This window comes from Heliangelus exortis, chromosome 3 (assembly GCF_036169615.1).
Source record: "Heliangelus exortis chromosome 3, bHelExo1.hap1, whole genome shotgun sequence".
Classification (NCBI taxonomy): Eukaryota; Metazoa; Chordata; class Aves; order Apodiformes; family Trochilidae; genus Heliangelus; species Heliangelus exortis.
In genome coordinates, this window is record NC_092424.1 from 49,067,178 (window position 1) to 49,073,248 (window position 6,071).

Consider the following 6,071-nt stretch of genomic DNA (forward strand, 5'->3'; position numbering starts at 1 on the left):
TGTTGCTGTGATGAGATTGAAAGCAAGATAAAGATTACAATTGCATTCCAAGTTGTCCAGTTGGAAGACAATCCTATGACCTAAATATGTGACTCAGTGGCAGCTTTATGCACTCTCTTGGCTGTAGTTTGAAAACTAGCAAATAATAATCAGCCATTAATAATCTCTAATACAACTTGATAGCAGGCAATAAGGCAGATGCCCTTTTTCTCGCTCATTGCTGCTCATAGAATTAACAACATGTACATGCTAATGTTCAGCTTGATTGTTACTCAGCTTGCAAAGATTTCTGAAGATCTTGATCTGATATGGGTTAGGGCTCATTAAATTTTTTTAATTAGTTCACCTCTCACTAGCTATGGAGCTTAATGAGTTTAAAAAGCAAACAAGCAAAAAACAATGAACCTGGGGTTTTGAAATATTAGGTATGGATATGTGTGCAATTATTTTTTGAAAAAAAAACAACCCTGCAGCTAACTTTTAGAGGAGTCTATAAGCATTAAACACAGATACTCAGATCCCAGAACTTCTGCCTAGAGTGAGCTCTTTATTTTCTTTTATGTTCAGACAGCTTAGAGATATGTAGACAATGAGGTCTCCATAGAATAAACAGAGACTGAGGGTAAAATGCTGCACCTTAAGCAGACCGAGCTGACAGTAGCTTTTACTTAACTGTCTGCTAACAATGCAGGAAATAGCAGCAGCATTTCAGATGATCCCCACAAATAAAATATAAATTATGGAAAAATGATAAATATCTATATTGAGAAGGAGCAAACTGTACATAGATCAGCAAAACGGTGATGAAAACTGGCACTGACCCAAGACTCCTGCCAGTCTAGAGAATAAGAACGTCTTGGGAGCTGACCAGAGCAAGGATAGATAAGCTATTGTCATTGTCCCTCAGCTGCTCAGCCAGCTGGCAAAAGCTCTCAGCCCCAGTTCCCTGGCTGCCAGCTCTCTACAGCCTGGGTGATGCTGCTCCTCGGGAAGGATCTGGCAGACAAGGCACATGCAGCCAGAGGCAGGTCAAGAACTGAAGCACCGTGATGATGCAGACACTAAACAGAGAAAATGGCTTCAAAGACACTCTAATCCTGCACAAACATACATACAACCCCCACACACACACCTCCCCCCAAAAAAAACAAACCCACCAACAAGAAAATGTGTTGTTCTCAGTGAATGATGAACCTGAAGACTGTTTTGTCTGCAAATACAGATAAAGGAATTGAGGAATTAAATCCAGCTTCACACCATCATGGTAGTCACACACTATAGTAGTAGTCCATGTACGTTGTTTCCACACTTTCCCTCAAGGAATGCTGACTGGAAAAAATAAAAAATGCGAATAGCAAAACATTATATATTCTGCTTATGTAGATAAATCAAGCCTGAAGGTCTTTAAAGAAGAAAGAATACTTAGATGGAGAATAGGCCACTATGATAGGACATTTATTTTTCAATTTTTTTTTTTTAATGATTAAGAGTGCTGCAACAGCTATAAAATCATCATCCATATACCTACAGAACTGAGAAGCAGTGTTGGTAAGATGATATATATAGTATTGCGGAGGGAGAAACAAGCTTTACTAATAATGAGGGCTGGGAATCTACAGCCTGCTTGAAACTTAAATGATTTTGGATAAAAAGGATACAAGATGTTATGGTGACTCATCGGTATAAAAATAATTGGGAGTTACTAGTGCTTTCCAGTAATTCAGTTTAAGAACTGGTTTAGAACACACGAGAAGTGTTTGCCTAAAGGACCATGTGTCTGGTTGGTCCCTACTATAGAGTCCTCCTCTGCCCAGCTAGAGATGCTTTCAGTTGCTGCCTGAGTAAACCCCCACCATCTCACCCTCACTTTCATCTTTAGCTGCTCACAGCAGTACTGTATCCATCCTCCTCCTGTGCTAACAGGCACAAAAGTCTTTACAAAAGAACAGAATTGATAATAGACCAAACATAGCCCAGAATCTCGCTAACAGGAAGCCTATAAATTGTGAACATTAAGCTCAATATCCACATAAGTGTGACAGTCCAAGCTTCACACCATTTATTTCCAGATTACAGATGAGTTAGTCTGAAGACAACTATCCTATCCTCTGTGCAAGACCATCATAAGTTCGCCTCGTGAGAAAACTCTCTGTCTGTGATCATCAGAGCTCTGTCTGGGCATTTGCCAAAGACTGACAAACATCATTGCTTGATGTGAGTTCCTTGTGCATGGTTTCTCTTCCTCTTCCTGACAAAACCATTAATCTATTACTTCACTGCATAGACCATTATATTAGGTGTTTTAGTATTAATTAGTCTAGATTTTCCAATATATATATTAATTGTCTAAGGCTGGTTTTTTTTGCAGACATCCAAGATACACTTTGCAATCTGTATTTCTGCAACATCATCTTTCAAGTCTAAATAGAAATGCCCTAGAGAAAATTTGCAAGGAGTAAGATCTAAGCATGCATTTATAAACTGGCAAACGTTTCATCGAATAACGTTTTGGGTTGGAAGAGACCTTAAGGACCATCTAGTTCCAAACCCCATGCCATGGGCAGGGACACCTTCCACTAGACCAGGTTGCTCCAAGCCCTATCTGATCTCCCCCTGAATACTTCCAGGGATGAGGCATCCACAATTTCCCTGAGCAACGTGTTCCAGTGTCTCACCACCCTCTCACTAAAGAATTTCTTTGTAATGTCTAATCTAAATCTACCTCCTTCCAGCTTAAAAACATTCCCCCCTCTCCTATCACTACATGCCTTTGTAAAAAATCCCTCCCCAGACTTCTTGTGGGCGGCCTTCAGTTATTGGAAGGCTGCTTTAAGGTCTCCCAAGAGCTTTCTCTTCTCCAGGCTCAACAACCCCAACTCTCTCAGTCTTCATAGGAGAGGTGCTCCACCCCTCTGGTCATCTTTGTGGTCCTCTTCCAGACTTGATCCAACAGCTCCATGTCCTTGCACTGGAGACTCCAGAACTGGACCTAACACTCCAGGTGGGGGCTCACAAGAGCAGAGAAGAGGGGGAGAATCACCTGCCATGACCCACTGGACATGGTTTTTTTGATGCAGCACAGATATGGTTGGCTTTCTTGGCTGCATTTGCTCATTGATGGCTCATGTTGCACTTCTTACCAAATAACACCCCCAAGTCTTTCTCTTCAGGACTTTTCTCAATCCATTGTCCACCCATCTCAATCCTCTTGTGCATGGGCTTTGCTGTCCAGGGTTTTACTTGGCCACAGCAGTGATTTTCCAACAGTTTCCCAGCCTTGCTTGCTTACCTTGATTTTCACTATGTTGCTTTCAGTAAAAGTAGTACTTTGGCACATTTCCCTAGAAAACCACTGTTCAAAGAAAGCATTCAGTCACCTACACTGCTCCAGGCAGTACAATCTGTAATAATGATATTGGTTTACAACACAAGGTTTTTTTCTCCTTGACTACTGGGAAATGCTATGAAGAGCAGAGGAATTGTTCTGTGCATCCTCCATCTGACCAGAGAAGCTCATTGAGATACACAACAGTGTGAAAATCTGTTCAGTCATAGAGCCCAAGCAGTTGTTCTTCCACAACTGGATACGGAGAAATTTTCCACATGCTGTACTTCTTCCAGATTTCTAGTTACTCACAACACCCCTTCAGCTATGAAATTAACTTCTAACTGCAACTACAGAGGAGAGTAAACAAAAAAACCCCAAAAAAAAAACAACAAAAAAATCCCTCTGCTTCAGGCAACAATGTGCATCCAGCAGCTTTCCTGACTTGACTAACTGGCTGAACCTGCTACTGTCCCTTCCTCACCAAAGCCTGACAAGAAGAAACATGAAGAATGCCACATTTGCTGCAGAGAAGAATACTCTCAGAACGGTGGGTATGAAAGGTGAGTATGAAAGGGAGAAATAATGAAGAAGAAGAAAAAAACCTAAAATATGAAAGGCCTAAACAGAGGCCAGATGATGAAAAACTTTCAAGGGAAAAGGAAATAAAAACAGAACACACAAAAAGAATGGAAGTTATTAAAGAACTGCAGTTGGTATGATGAAAATAGAAGGGAGATACATTTGTAGAGGAAACAGAGGACAGGCTAACATGGGAAAGATTAGAAGAAACATTCTTGAAGGAAGAGAGATACAAAAAGACACTAAGGATCAGAAAAAAAGGAAGCTACAATGTCATCTTACAAGCAAAGCTATTTTACAAGTATTCATTGTGTAACGATCATTAGGCTATTATAATTTCTGAAGCATTTCCAGTGAACAGCCAGTTCCTCAAACGCAGCTGCTTTTGAAAGCCAATGTTCCAAAATATGGATAAACTGATCATTTAGCAAAGGACCCTAGTGGATTGGCAGGCTAATATCAGCAAACTGCAACTGTAAAAAAAAAAATAGCCAGTTTTCATTCAGAGCAGTCTCCAGCCTTTAAGTTGAGAGGATGCCAAAAGCCTGTTTTGTAAGATTTATCTTTTCTTTTCCTCATTCACAGTATCTCCAGTGCAGGGAAAGGAAAGAACAAATAGCTTTACAATTGCTATTTGAAATACAAAGCAAGTATCTTATTTAAAGGCAATCAACCAGATAAGCTAGTTAAAATGGCACAATAATAACCCTTTCTCAGTCCCCCAGCAGAGGCAACTGAAAGTAAAATATAATAATGTAATCCCAGTTACTGCACCACAGTGCCAGCAACCCTTGTTCAAGAAAGAATTTTTGCTGTCATTCAACTGGTAAAGAGGAGACAGTTAAAAAGTAGAATTACATGCAAAAGACCAAGTGACACCAAAATTTAGCTCACAGTATAAGGAGCATTAGGCAGGTGGTGATTATACTTTATTCTATAACCTCATACATGGTTGATTATACTGCACCACAGAGAGACAGAACAGTAATAACAGAACTGCAAATGACTGAATTTTGCCAAGCTGTTCCACGCAGACACCAGCCAGCTTGAACAAAATTAATAATAATGAAATTAAGGAAAATTATTAGTTCAGGCAAGATCCACTGCTGTATGTTTGGCATGCTGTAATCTAATTAAAACTGATCAAACTATTAATCACAGAAAATTATCAGTCACATTTTGTCCTTGTTTCTCTTAGTGGCTCTTCTGTGAACGGATCATGACTTTTATAGACTTCTTTGGTTTTTGTGTTGGTTCTAATTGCACAAAATCAGTATGTGAGAAATACATTAACATAGGGGATTCTTTTGTACTCTTGATAATGGATTTCAAGTATACTCAAGTCCTTCAGTTTACTAAGAACGGTATAGTTGCTCACTTATTTGTCTGATATGATCTATATTCTCCTACAAAATGAGGAGGAATGAAGCAAGTTATGGGAGTAATGGATTTCTATGGCACACGTGACAAAGAGGGGAGTAGGCAGGTGTAGAAAATGTTGGGAAATGCCTTAAATTTCTGCTTCGTATGTGCAAAAAAACCAGTTTACCCAATGCTTAAATTAATAAATTTAACCCAAAAATCTATAAACACAGCTCTTTTCCAAGAAGTCTAGCTTTTTTTTTTTTTTTGCTTCATTTTGCCAAACAGTGATTCTCTTCACCCACTCCCATTCCACATTGCCTCTCTGTGACATGGAAGTAAGCATGTGCAAAGCCAACTGAGAAAGTCTGGATTATTTTACTGACGCTACTAATTCAAAGCATAACAAAGGAATTAGTAAACATGATAAATCGCTATAAAATCAGGACTGAGTGATGTTTGCTTGCTGGATCACATAACTGGATGTTTTAACCATTGCTTTATTTCCCATTGAAGGCATCCTTTCACTCCTAATCCATCTTCACTTAGGCTCACGCTGACCAGACAGTCACATACTATTTCCATGTCAGATCACTCCTTTTTCCTTTCTGGCATGAAATTGCTCTGTTACGGAGATTACACAATAGCTAAACATTACAGCACTAAGACAGTGTATCACTTAGCCACACAACTCCATTCCCTCATTACAAGGACAGGCACACGAGTTGTGGTCTTTCATGTGGAGAGCATAGTAGCAAAGATCAGGTTTTTTGTTGGTTGCTTGTTTGGGCTTTTTTGTATT